This window comes from Gigantopelta aegis, chromosome 5 (assembly GCF_016097555.1).
Source record: "Gigantopelta aegis isolate Gae_Host chromosome 5, Gae_host_genome, whole genome shotgun sequence".
In the NCBI taxonomy this organism is placed as follows: Eukaryota; Metazoa; Mollusca; class Gastropoda; order Neomphalida; family Peltospiridae; genus Gigantopelta; species Gigantopelta aegis.
The window spans coordinates 6,418,970-6,434,068 of record NC_054703.1 but is presented as its reverse complement, the minus strand read 5'-3'; the positions used below and the strand labels follow the sequence as shown (position 1 = coordinate 6,434,068).

At 36.0% G+C, this 15,099-nt stretch overlaps 1 protein-coding gene across 1 annotated transcript in view; it reads right to left on the bottom strand.

The window, feature by feature from the left end:
* Window positions 1-711, bottom strand: part of LOC121373690 (zinc finger protein 665-like) — a 12,712-nt gene extending 12,001 nt beyond the window's left edge. The window contains exon 1 of the mRNA XM_041500418.1: window positions 583-711. The gene's annotated coding sequence lies outside the window, so the exon portion shown is untranslated. The remainder of the gene's footprint in view (window positions 1-582) is intronic.
* Between the last annotated feature and the right edge of the window lie 14,388 nt (window positions 712-15,099).

The following is a 15,099-nucleotide window of genomic DNA, read 5'->3' as shown; positions in this document are numbered from 1 at the left end:
ACCCCCTCCCCCTCCAACCCCCCACCCCCCAAAAAAAAACCCAACCAAACAAATAGAAACACCCCCCCCCCCCCCCCAAAAAAAAAAAAAAAAAAAAAAAAACCCACAAAAAAAAAAAAAAAAAAACCCACAAACAAACACAAAAACAGACACAAAATGAAGTAAACTACTTGTGTTCTTTTTAACAATGTGTAGTAACTGACGTGAAGCGTATTCCGCAGAAGGCATTATAAATAGAAACGGAAAAATAACCCAACTTACATATTTCACACAACGAACCGGATGGGACACAAGAATGAGAGTCCGAACCCGTGTTCTATTTGGAGTGTCCGATTATTTATATAAATATTAATATTTTACTAAAAACTATTCCGCAAAATGCATTACAAATAGCAATGGAAAACTAACCCAACCGAGAGAGTTCACAGAACGAACCGGGATGTCACAACAGTGAGTCCGAACCCGTGTTCTATTTCGAATGTCAGATTATAACACTGTCACGTGTGACTGAATTTGTCGAGAATAAACTGAATGTTTGTGGGCTAAAAATAGACGATGTGTAAATCATAAATAGTGACTTACGTGAATCTGAAGATAGAGCTATGCATTGTTTGTAATTTGTAAATGAAAAATATAGAACATTGCTCCTAATAAACAAAATAAACTAACGGAACAACAATAAGGTGACCACAAGGGAAACGGTCACGAGGAAGGTATTCTAGCATGTTGTTCGGACCATTCAAGTACGAAGATATGCGGACTGCGATAAAATGTCTCTGTTGGAAGGAATTTTCCCCTTATCTTCTCTCATGTTCTTGTTGTAGGCTGAGGGATTATTTGTTTTGAGGTTGCCTTTTTTTTTTTTCTTGTTCTTTTTCTTCTTTTTTTTTGGGGTTTGGGTGGGTTTTTTAAAAATTTTAGTTTATTTTATTCTTGTTTTTTGTTGTTTTGTAGTGTTTGGATGTGCGTGTGTGTGTGTGTGTGTGTGTGTGTGTGTGTGTGTGTGTGTGTGTGTGTGCAGAGGCGGGTCTAGGGGGAGGGGGAGGGGGCGGCACCCACACCCTAAATTGTATGTTAGCCCGAGTAGTGTGACGGTAAAATAGCTAGAGGGACATTTGGGCAGTTATCACCTCTAACCGGCAGAAAGGAAACTATACCAGTACTGCGCAATCTCTTCTTACCGAACAATAATGAAAGATTTGGCTCTAATACAACAACAATCCTATATTTGACGTCACATATCTTTACATGAATCATTTTTGAGCTTCCTGTAAAAAAACATTTCATATATTAATCACTAATAAACACACTAAAGGAAGAAACACAAGTTTCAAATATGTATTAAACTGTAACATTGTTGAAAGGATTAATCAGGCCTTGACCGTAGGTTTCTTCAGTGCTATCAGGTTATAAAATCTAGTAGCCCTCAGTAAAACTTGAGAGAGAGAGAGAGAGAGAGAGAGAGAGAGAGAGAGAGAGAGAGAGAGAGAGAGAGAGAGAGAGTTTTTTGTAAATCATGAGCATTTAGGCCTGTTGTGAAATATACACTTATTAAAATTACATGATAGCAAGAATCTGGGCGAAATATTAAAAATAAAAATACATTAATATGTCACAGAATGAAGTGTATCATGTGGCAATGTGGGAGAAAGAAAGAATAAATAAATAAATAAATAAATAAATAATATAAATAAAAAATATAAATAATAAAAATAATAATATTCCCTACCTACCTACTCACATTTGAAACTGGTCGGAAATTGAGAGAGAGAGAGAGAGAGAGAGAGAGAGAGAGAGAGAGAGAGAGAGAGAGAGAGAGAGAGAGAGAGAGAGAGAGAGAGAGAGACAGAGAGAGAGAGAGAGAGAGAGAGAGAGAGAGAGAGAGAGCAATGTTATTATTTTTTATTATTTATTTAAATATGTTGTTTTAGAGTGGGTTTTTGTAAATCATGAGCATTTAGGCCTAGTGTGAAATATACACTTATTAAAATTACATGATAGCAAGAATCTGGGCGAAATATTAAAAATAAAAATACGACATTAATATGTGGCAATGTGTGTGTGGGTTGGGGGGAGGGGGGGGGGGGGGGGGAGAATAATAATAATAAATAAAAAAATAATATTCCCTACCTACCTACTCACACTTGAAACTACTGGTCGGAAATGGACAAAACTAAATGTTAATAATATGTGAATTTGTTGTTTATCTAGTAGCTCGAACATTACTGATGTACAGGTACTAATTAAGTCTGGGTTTCTACGACTGAGAAATTGAGATAAGCTTAGACCTAACAGGTCGACCACGGATCAGGCGAGCACTTTACCACTGGGCTACGTCCCGCCCGCTTTTATTGTTATTACCCGCTAATCGCAAAACAGTGTGTTCACAAAGAGTGCCAATGTTTGTCTCAAAACAGTGTGTTCACATAGAGTGCCATTGTTTGTGTTTCAAAACAGTGTGTTCACATAGAGTGCCATTGTTTGTGTCTCAAAACAGTGTGTTCACATAGAGTGCCATTGTTTGTGTCTCAAAACAGTGTGTTCACATAGAGTGCCATTGTTTCTGTCTCAAAACAGTGTGTTCACATAGAATGCCATTGTTGGTGTCTCAAAACAGTGTGTTCACATAGAGTGCCAATGTTTGTGTCTCAAAACAGTGTGTTCACACAGAGTGCTATTGTTTATGTCTCAAAATACTTGTATTATTACCCGCTAATCGCAAAGCAGTGTGTTCACACAACGTGCCATTGTTTATGTCTCAAACATACTTGTATTATTACCCGCTAATCGCAAAACAGTGTGTTCACACAGAGTGCCATTGTTTGTGTCTCAAACATACTTGTATTATTACCCGCTAATCGCAAAACAGTGTGTTCACATATAGTGCCATTGTTTGTGTCTCAAACATACTTGTATTATTACCCGCTAATCGCAAAACAGTGTGTTCACACAGAATGCCATTGTTTATTTCTCAAAACAGTGTGTTCACATAGAGTGCCATTGTCTATGTCTCAAACATACTTGTATTATTACCCGCTAATCGCAAAACAGTGTGTTCACACCCGCTAATCGCAAAACAGTGTGTTCACACAGAGTGCCATTGTTTGTGTCTCAAACATACTTGTATTATTACCCGCTAATCGCAAAACAGTGTGTTCACATAGAGTGCCATTGTTTATGTCTCAAAACAGTGTGTTCACACAGAGTGCCATTGTTTGTGTCTCAAACATACTTGTATTATTACCCGCTAATCGCAAAACAGTGTGTTCACATAGAGTGCCATTGTTTGTGTCTCAAACATACTTGTATTATTACCCGCTAATCGCAAAACAGTGTGTTGCCATTGTTTGTGTCTCACATAGAGTGCCAGTGTGTTTGTTTGTGTCTCAAACATACTTGTATATTACCCGCTAATCGCAAAACAAACAGTGTGTTCACAGTGTGTTATTGAGTGCCTTGTATTATTGTTTGTGTCTCAAAACAGTGTGTTCACACAGAGTGCCATTGTTTGTGTCTCAAACATACTTGTATTATGACCCGCTAATCGCAAAACAGTGTGTTCACGTATAATGTCATTGATTGTCTCAAACATACTTGTATTATTACCCGCTAATCGCAAAACAGTGTGTTCACACAGAGTGCCATTGTTTGTGTCTCAAAAATACTTGTATTATTACCCGCTAATCGCAAAACAGTGTGTTCACACAGAGTGCCATTGTTTATGTCTCAAAACAGTGTGTTCACACAGAGTGCCATTGTTTATGTCTCAAAAATACTTGTATTATTACCCGCTAATCGCAAAACAGTGTGTTCACACAGAGTGCCATTGTTTATGTCTCAAAAATACTTGCCGGAAATAGCTGCAAACAAAGAGCGCCAGCTGGCGGAAAGGGGAGTTAATCAAGTTTTGAAAAAATCCTATACTTCAAAGGAAGATGGTGGATGGATAGACAGATGACGCACAAATAGGTATTAGAAAAACTCCACTGACGAACGTCATAGCTTCGAAGCTAATAATATCACCAAGACCATTTCCATGACACGGAATGTTTATTATTATTTCACAAGAAACATTTATTTAAATTTCTCAAACTTCAAGTTGGTCTCAAAATAAAAACACAAAAAGTAAAAACATTTGAAGCAGTTGTTTATTGATATATAATTTAGATACATACAGAGCGTAAAGAAAAATGTTTTTATGATGAGAATATAAACTCACGCTATCAAAAGAAAATATGCTTGACACATACTAAAATAGTTTGTGCACACATCGACACCTCATATTTGTTAATCTTATTAACATCAACACATGACATTAAAAAAGTTTTATCTGGTAGACACCTCACACTTGTTAATCTTATTAACAGCATAAAATGGCAATAACATAGTTTAATCAGCCACTGTGTGTGAAACCTGTGGTAGACACATCACACTTGAAACTCTTATAACCAGCATAAACTAGTATTTTGTCTACAGTTATACTGGGTCTAACATCATAAACTAGTATTTTGTCTACAGTTATACTGGGTCTAACATCATAAACTATATCATGTCTACAGTTATACTGTGTCTAACATCATAAACTAGTATTATGTCTACAGTTATACTGTGTCTAACATCATAAACTAGTATTATGTCTACAGTTATACTGTGTCTAACATCATAAACTAGTATTATGTCTACAGTTATACTGGGTCTAACATCATAAACTAGTATTATGTCTACAGTTATACTGTGTCTAAAATCTTAAACTAGTATCATGTCTACAGTTATATTGTGTCTAAAATCATAAGCTAGTATCATGTCTACAGTTATACTGTGTCTAAAATCATAAACTAGTATCATGTCTACAGTTATATTGTGTCTAAAATCATAAGCTAGTATCATGTCTACAGTTATACTGTGTCTAAAATCATAAACTAGTATTATGTCTACAGTTATACTGGAGTCTAAAATCATACACTTGTATTCTGTGTCTAAAATCATTTAGCAGACACATCACACTTGAAAATCATATAACCAGCATAAACTAGTTGTACTGTGTCTACAATCATTGGGTAGATACATCACACTTGAAATATTTATGAACAGCATAAACTAGGACAATGTCTAAACTTGCACTGTGACTACAATTATTTGCAGACACATCACACTTTAAAATCTAACACTGTTATAGACAGCATAAACTATGTTTTAGCTCGCACCATATCTATGAAATTTTATAGACAGTCTTATAACCACCAAAAACTGAGTTTAAGTTAGCATTTTGTCATAAACCTCTTGAAGACACGTCACATTTGAAAATGTTATCAATATCAAATAACAATTAGCTGGTACTGTGACTAAATATTTTTGGGTACACGTTTCAATATCTAAATTGCTTTTTAATGCCTCAACATATATATATATATATATATATATATATATATATATATATATATATATATATATATATATATATATATATATATATACATACTGCCACATTGACGACTCAATTTTCAGCATCAAGAGATATTTCAAATGATCCTGTAACAGAACGTTTGGCACAGTTTAGAAGATAAATTTTATTTGTAAGGCTTGTGTCAAGAGAAATGCTGATCCACATCCCATGATCACCACAATACCATGAAAGGTAGTAAAATAATGTTCCAATGAAACCAGGTGTATTTTAGTGGTTTTAAGTCAGTATATTACACTATACCCCCCCCCCCCCCCCCCACACACACACACACCATCCATCCCATGCACCACTTCCACACATTGTACAAAAACACAATATATATATATATATATATATATATATATATATATCAGCTGATTTCCATGAGAGAAACATTTTGTGGACAAATCGCACTAAAACTGCTTATTACCTGTGTGAACAAACATATGAAGATCCAAGCTGCTATTGTATTAGAAACCATTAGCACACATATTTAACTTTAAAGTCATATTGTATGAGAAACATTTAGCACATACATCACATTTAACTCGTGACAATAGTGTCAACCAAAATATTTCAAATTCTTATCACCAGTGTGAATCTTCATATGTTGTTTCAAGTTGGTATTCCTTGAGAAGTATTTTGCACATACCTCACATTTGAAATTCTTAACACCAGTGTGAACAAACATATGTTATTTCAAGCTGGCATTTTGTGAGAAACATTTTGCACATACCTCACATTTGAAATTCTTAACACCAGTGTGAACCAACATATGTTGTTTCAAGTGGGTATTTTGTGAGAAACATTTTGCACATACCTCACATTTGAAATTCCTAACACCCGCGTGAACTAACATATGTTGCTTCCTGTTTGTATTTAGTGAGAAACATTTTGCACATAACTCACATTTGAAATTCTTAACACCATTGTGAATGTCCATGTTCTTTCAATTTGTCATTGCTTGAGAAACATTTTGCACATACCTCACATTTGAAATTCTTAATACCAGTGTGAACCAACATGTGTCGTATCAAGTTGGTATTTCGTGAGAAACATTTTGCACATACCTCACATTTGAAATTCCTAACACCCGCGTGAACTAACATATGTTGCTTCCTGTTTGTATTTAGTGAGAAACATTTTGCACAGAACTCACATTTGACATTCTTAACACCATTGTGAATGTCCATATGTTCTTTCAATTTGCTATTTCTTGAGAAACATTTTGCACATACCTCACATTTGAAATTCTTAACACCAGTGTGAACCAACATATGTTGTTTCAACTGGGTATTTTGTGAGAAACATTTTACACATACCTCACATTTGAAATTCCTAACACCTGTGTGAACTAACATATGTTGTTTCAAGGTTGCATTTAGTGAGAAACATTTTGCACATATCTTACATTTGAAATTCTTAACACCAGTGTGAACCAACATGTGTCGTTTCAAGCCGATATTTTGTGAGAAACGGTTTGCACATACCTCACATTTGAAATTCTTAACACCAGTGTGAACCAACATGTGTCGTTTCAAGTCGATATTTTGTGTGAAACATTTTGCACATACCTCACATTTGAATGGCCTAACACAAGTGTGATGCAACATGTGGCTTTTTAAGGATTGTGTTTGTGAAAAACGCTTTGCACACACCTCACACTTCAAAGGCATAACACAAGTATGTACTTTCAAGAGGGAACTATATAGGAATGATTTTGCACACACGTTACATTTGAAATTCTTAACTCCATTGTGAATTAACATATGCTTTTTCAAGTATCTTTTCTCAGGAAAACACTTTCTGCACACCTCACACTGATATGGTCGTTCACCAGTGTGGATCCTCATATGCTGCTTAATTCGACACTTGTAAGAGAAACACTTTAAGCACATCCCACATTGGAAAGGCTTCTCCCAAGAAGATGTTGACGTTTGTTCTTCCAGATGAGGGATGTTTTGACAATGTTTTGAAGAGAACCCACGTTCCACACATCTATGATCACTGCCAGCCATTTTTGTTTCTTTTAAGACAGAGTACCTTCGACGTTTTGATCTGATTCACAACATCTTGTTTGTTTATCAGCCTCTCTGAAACCAACCTGGAATGAACGTTTTCTTTTCTGCCAAGTTTTAGTATGAACAGAAGTACTGAAATAGAACCAGTAAATGGATAAATGAAACAAGCTACGACTTCAAATTTTGACCTGTTACGACTGTAAAGGCTCTCTTTATCCTGTTATTTTTTAAATTATTATTCCATTGTATAGTAAGAAGGTATTGGGGTGTGGGGGGGGGGGGGGGGGGGGTTTGTTTGTTTTTTTATTAATTAATAATCAAGGAATATGTCTGGAAGGTCTTACGTGAACCATCGAGTGTGGGACACCTATCAATATGCCAACAGTGTGATTACCCCTGGTTGTTGAGTAGAAGCTGCTTTAACCCCAGCCAGCCTGATTCAGTGATTATCCAATATTTCTTTTCAAAACTACTCGAGCTTACGAGAAGACTGACAATGACAGTCCAAGCCCACATTCTATTTTGGAGACTACTATTACATATCAAAGACAGTACCAGCCTGTGTACTATTTTGGAGACTACTATTACATATCAAAGACAGCCCCAGCCCATGTACTATTTTGAAGACTAGTATTACATGTCAAAAGGTCCCAGCCTGTGTACTATTTTGGAGACTACTATTACATATCAAAGACAGTACCAGCCTGTGTACTATTTTGGAGACTACTATTACATGTCAAAGACAGTGCCAGCCCGTGTACTATTTTGGAGACTACTATTACATATCAAAGACAGTACCAGCCTGTGTACTATTTTGGAGACTACTATTACATGTCAAAGACAGTACCAGCCCGTGTACTATTTTGGAGACTACTATTACATATCAAAGACAGTACCAGCCTGTGTACTATTTTGGAGACTACTATTACATGTCAAAGACAGTACCAGCCCGTGTACTATTTTGGAGACTACTATTACATATCAAAGACAGTACCAGCCTGTGTACTATTTTGGAGACTACTATTACATATCAAAGACAGCCCCAGCCCATGTACTATTTTGAAGACTAGTATTACATGTCAAAAGGTCCCAGCCTGTGTACTATTTTGGAGACTACTATTACATATCAAAGACAGTACCAGCCTGTGTACTATTTTGGAGACTACTATTACATGTCAAAGACAGTGCCAGCCCGTGTACTATTTTGGAGACTACTATTACATATCAAAGACAGTACCAGCCTGTGTACTATTTTGGAGACTACTATTACATGTCAAAGACAGTGCCAGCCCGTGTACTATTTTGGAGACTACTATTACATATCAAAGACAGTACCAGCCTGTGTACTATTTTGGAGACTACTATTACATGTCAAAGACAGTGCCAGCCCGTGTACTATTTTGGAGACTACTATTACATATCAAAGACAGTACCAGCCTGTGTACTATTTTGGAGACTACTATTACATGTCAAAGACAGTACCAGCCCGTGTACTATTTTGGAGACTACTATTACATATCAAAGACAGTACCAGCCCGTGTACTATTTTGGAAACTACTATTACATGTCAAAGACAGTACCAGCCCGTGTACTATTTTGGAAACTACTATTATATATCAAAGACAGCCCCAGTCCCTGTGCTATTTTCGAGATTACTATTACATATCAAAGACAGTCCCAGTCTGTGTACTATTTTGGAGACTACTATTACATGTCAAAGTGAGTCCCAGTCCGTGTACTAGTTTCAAGACTACTGTTACATACCAAAGAGTCACAGCCCGTGTACTAGTTTGGAGACTAATATTACATATTAAAGACAGTCCCAACCTGTGTACTATTTTGGAGACTATTGTTAAATGTCAAAGACAGTCCCAGTCCGTGTACTATTTTGAAGACTACTATTACATATCAAAGACTGTCCCAGCCCGTATACTCTAAAGGAGACTACTATTACATATCAAAGACAGTCTCAGTTCGTGTACTAATTTGGAGATTACTACTTCATATCAAACACAGCCCGTGTATAAGTTTGGAGATTACTACTACATATCAAACACAGCCCATGTACTAGTTTAGAGATTACTACTTCACATCAAGGACTGTCCCAGTCCGTGTACTAGTTTGAAGATTACTACTACATATCAAACACAGCCCGTGTACTATTTTGGAGATTACTACTACATATCAAACACAGCCCGTGTACTATTTTGGAGATTACTACTACATATCAAACACAGCCAGTGTACTATTTTGGAGATTACTACTACATATCAAACACAGCCCGTGCACTATTTTGGAGATTACCACTACATATCAAACACAGCCAGTGTACTATTTTGGAGATTACTACTACATATCAAACACAGCCCATGTACTATTTTGGAGAATTCTAAGTTGCTGACCTATATCGTGACGTTGCGTCACATGATCGCCCACTCAGCCATTCCGTTTTCTAGGGGCCGTCTCATACAATAATACGAAAAGTGCCCGAAAAGTAACGACACCACTAGAGCACATTGATCCATTGATTCACATCAGCTATTGGATGTCAAATATTTGGTAATTATAATTGTGTTAGAGAGGAAACCCGCTACATTTTTTCATTATTGTATGAGACGGCCCCTGGAAGACGGAATGGCTGAGTGGGCGATCATTTGACGCAACGTCACGATATAGGAGTTTGCCGAAGCTTAGCTGAATGTGGGTGCTGTCGGGTTTCTTTCTGGAGTGTGTGTATTAATGATTAATATATGAATTTTTTATTTAATCAAGGAACTGGAAAATGGTCGATGTAAATGTATTTGACGTCAAACATAGGATTGTTGTGGTATTAGAGCGGAAATCTTTAACTATTATTTGGTGGTCGGCGATTGCCAAAAAATTACATAGCTAGGTCTCTGGCTGTAATGAGAGCGTATTAATGTCCAAATGTCTGTCTATTTTTTTTATTTATTATTTTTATTTTTTCAGACAACACCGGACACGCCGGGTTTATTCGTCAAAAGCCTACCAATATACAATTAACCAGGTTCTCGTTGAATGTTAAAATATGGATGTGCATAGAAGTGTTTGTGCTTGTATTATAATAAATTATTTAGTGTATGCTTGTGTTTTTGTTTTCTTTTAATATATTTAGTGTATGTTGATTAAAAATTATTTACAAGATTCTAACCTGGTTTGCGGGCCTGGCCTATTTTTCTAGGTTTTGTGCATATTTGACCATTAAAGCGGCATTATCCGGAATATTTTTATTATTTAAGCATATAGAACATATATGACGCCGCACTCCGCATTGGTTTCACTACGCTGGCTTATCCAGGTCAAAAAAAAAGCCAGTATTTTGAAAGTGGGAATCTTTGGATGGGCTCGGTTTTCATTGGCTTATCACAAGTATAGATTCCCTCAACAAGAGAGCACGTGACATCTCGCAATTTTTGAACAAATTTAACTGTCTTGATTGAGGGGTCGTCTCATATCTCCAAAACATATTTATATCCATAGAGGTACGGTACAACGCCTTTCCAGGGGTCGGGGGGGGGGGGGGGGGGGGGGGGGATTTGCCTTGAAATTTTGACAGTGGCCAGCTGTTGACATACGCGCATGTAAGGGGGTGTTACTAATTGCGTAACGCTCTAGGGGTAGAGGAAGAGGGTACTGTGTTCGATTTACGTAACATTTTTCGACTATATGTTATTTTTATTCATTACTTAGACCTAAAAAGGTTTTTTTTTTTAAATGCGCGGTCAGTCTAGGATCGATCCCCATCGGCGGGTATATAAAAGACCATGGTATGTGCTATCCTGTCTGTGGGATGGTACATATAAACGACCCCTTGCTAAAAAGAAAATGTAGCGGGTTTCCAAGGCGCGTGTGCAGGGATTTCAGCGGGGTTGGGGTTATAGACTGTGTTGAGCGAAGTTTATTTGGGACCATGCTCCCCCCAAAAATACATTTCAAATTTTTTTAAGCTTGGGCAAGTAAGGGTTTCGACCTCAAATACCCTTGCACATGCACCCGATTCCTCTCTAAGATTATATGTCAAAATTACCAAATGTTAGACATCCAATAGCAGATGGAAGGAAGGATAGGATATGTTTTATTTAAGAACGCACTCAACACATTTTATTTACGGTTGTATGGGGTCGGATGATTATTAAATCAAAATGTTTTATCTTTGATGTCGTTAACCCTCCCCCCCCCCCAACTTTACCCTTTTCAAACGAAATGATATTTATTTGAATTTGTCGATTTTAACACGTAAAATTAAGAAGTAAAAACGTTCATTGTCTACTTTAGTATATTTTATTTTAAAAATATATACATGATTAATGTGTTACTAGTATACAAACTAAACTTTGAAAGTTCTACTAACACTTTATAAAATATCAATTCTGAAATAGGAAGGTACGACTGTCGATAATACGTTGTCAAGATCAAACCGGTTTAACTAAAGACTCTCGTACAGCACAAGATTTCTCTTTTAATTTTTTTGAGAGGAACCCTACAAGTAGTAGGGGGGCCTGTATGGTGCAGGCCCCCCTACTACTCCTACAATTTGAAATCGGCAAACGCACGTGTTAACTGAAACTGATAACAGGCTGTCGTTTGTGCTTTACCGAGCTATGGCGGCATAGACGACGAATCAAGCGTATACGTTTGACGATCTCCGTTCATAGCGAACACACACGACTTTTTTAAAAGTGCATTTGAGCTTGTATTTCACATTTGTACATGATGTTATAATATGGTAACCAGATAATGTTAAAATTTCCTTTTTTGTTTATTATTTTACATTTTAAAATGAGTCTTTCAACATTTAAGTTTTTGTATTGGCCTAAAAATAATCTGCTAAGGATTTCCAATTTCCCTCCCCTTCTAAACTCAAAAGTCTACTTACATTTTTACAAATTTAATTCTTTGTGCTTTTATTTTTAGCCGAATATTTACAACCCCCAAACCACCTAACTCCTTAGGTAGTTGAATTTGCTCTTTTGATATAAAATGTTTTCTATAACTACAAATAAAATCAAAAATCATTGTGTCAATTTGTTTAGCATATTTTCCCGGAAGTTCCAAAACGTTTGATAAATACCACAAGCCATTAGTGGCGAGTGAATTTACAGCGACTACTTTACCATGCAATGTTAATTTTCTGTTACTCCATATATTTAGAATTGTTTGAATTTTTTTGAATTTTGGGTAACGTTAATGTTACCAAAATAAAATCGTAACATTTTAATTTTTTCATTATTCCATCTTATATCAAGAGGAGTATCTTTCTCATACCTAACTTTCCCCATTAGAAAACCGTTGGTTTTCTGAAGATTTACTTGCGCGTTCATAAATGTGTAGAATTTTGAAAAGGTGTTTTACTGAGTCTAGGTCTGATAGAGTTGCGTTACCGTACCCTACCCACTTACTAACGAAGCCATCTGGTAAAGTTATCCCATTAATTTTGGAATCCTCCCGAACAGCTTCCGCCAAAGTTTCCGCTACCAAAATATATAGAAAAGTGCTGATCGGGCACCCTTGCCTAATACCCCGAGAAAGATTAAAATAGTTTGATACATACCCATTAACCGTAACAGCTGATTGAACATCAGTGTAACATGTCTTTATCATTTTAATAAAATGTGGCCCAAAATTTAAAAAAAATTTAAGACTTTGAACAGAAAGTCCCATTCTGCACTATCATAAGCTTTTGTTTGATCTAGAGAAAGTATTAACCTAAGTAAATTATTACGATTAAGTTATTCTATTAAGTCCCTTATCAACGACGCTCCGTCATGAAGTGATCTGCCTTTAACTGAACATTTCCGATTTGGATGGATGATTTTTGGTAAAAATTCTCTAATTCTACTCGCCAAAACTTTAGTGAAATTTTATAATCACAATTTAATAAAGATATGGGTGGCCAGTTTTTGAGAAGTTGTTTTTCATTTACTTTCCAAATTAATACAATTACACCACGGCGCATGGTAAAAGTTAATTTTTCTTTATTAAAAGCATCGTTAATTACTTCTAACAGATCGCTACCAATTAAGCCGAAAACATTCCGGTAGAATTCGGCAGTCGAGCCATCACAGCCCGGTGATTTATCATTGGCAAAACATTTAATAGCAGATGAAACTTCGTCAAGAGTTATTTCCCCTTCACATGCGTCTCTGTCTTCATCACTTAAACGCAACTCTCTCACATATGGTTGACCTAATTATTGACCCAACAAGGTATTATATGACAATATATACATTTGATTTGTACGTAAAAGTACTTTATTGAACCATCTACATAACCACCATACCACACTTATTATTGATATATTTTTTTTTTTTTAAATTGAATTATGGGTACGGTCCATAATTCTGAGAAAAATAACGGCTATTTGGAGAGCAGAGGTGTGACGAATTATTTCGAGTCACGTGACGGGCATTCCCCGAATAACCGCAGTGTCAAAACGATTTACCAAGCTCGTGTGACAAGAAAGCCTGACCGTCCTCTGCGACGTTAGGTAAATAGAAAAAAAGCCAATGAAAATAAGTTATTATCTATAGGTAAATTTATCGTTAGTCATACGCGAAAAACTCTAACATCTCGATCACAAACACCGTCATTTTCCACCTTGTCAAATTCATTATTATACAAAATATGCCATAACAGCTGACTTGGGATATGAATTGTTACATTTTTAAAGAATAATCAGAACTAGACGGTGTTTATATACGATGTGACTATATATACGAAGGCCGTGTCTATAGCCTCCACTAACGAAGGCTGACTATATTCACAGCAAAACTGTATATAGGCGATAAATAAGTACATGTATTTGATTGATCCATATTACCGAATCATCTGGAACAGGAGGAATACATACTAAGTACTGTACGAACAGTGCATTTTTTTAACAGGGGAGGGGGTGGGGGAGTATATGAATTTAGCGGACCCTTTTGTGTACGTTTTCCATAGATATATGAATAGCATCATATTGTCCCTACAGTGCTAACAAAAAAATAATTATAATAAATAATAATAATAATAATAATAGTAATAATGATGATGATGATGATGAATAAATAAAAATAACAATTACAAATTATCAGCTGCTGAGGTAGATTAACTGAAAGAGAAACTAACTACGGACAGTACACAAACTAACAACAGGGCTTGAACTTCAATCTTTTTCACTGATTACAATTTTGAGGCTGCTTACGTAAATTTTATAAAAAAGAGAGTTAATTTTACCGTAAATAAATATGACTAAAAGGTTATTTTGCTGTATTTAGTCACATTTCAAATGCTCAAAATTGAAAGGGGCAATAAAACTCAAAATACATTTTTTTATAGGCTACTAGTAAAGCTGAGACCACTCCCGGGTCCCCCTCTAAATTTATGTAATGTTTTTGTGAAACAGGGGGGAAAGTGCAGTAATAAACTCTAGATTGTATACTAGTATAAACAGATTTTATGGCTATACCATCACGGTTTTGTTTTCGTCTTGAAACGAATTTTATATACAATTTTATATTGAAATTAGTTTCCGGATCACCCGAATCATTTCGTATACCCTCGGCATAATCCCGAATGTTTTCAAATTCTTTTCAAATCACTGGCATGATTTTGCAAGTAAGGTTTTGACTG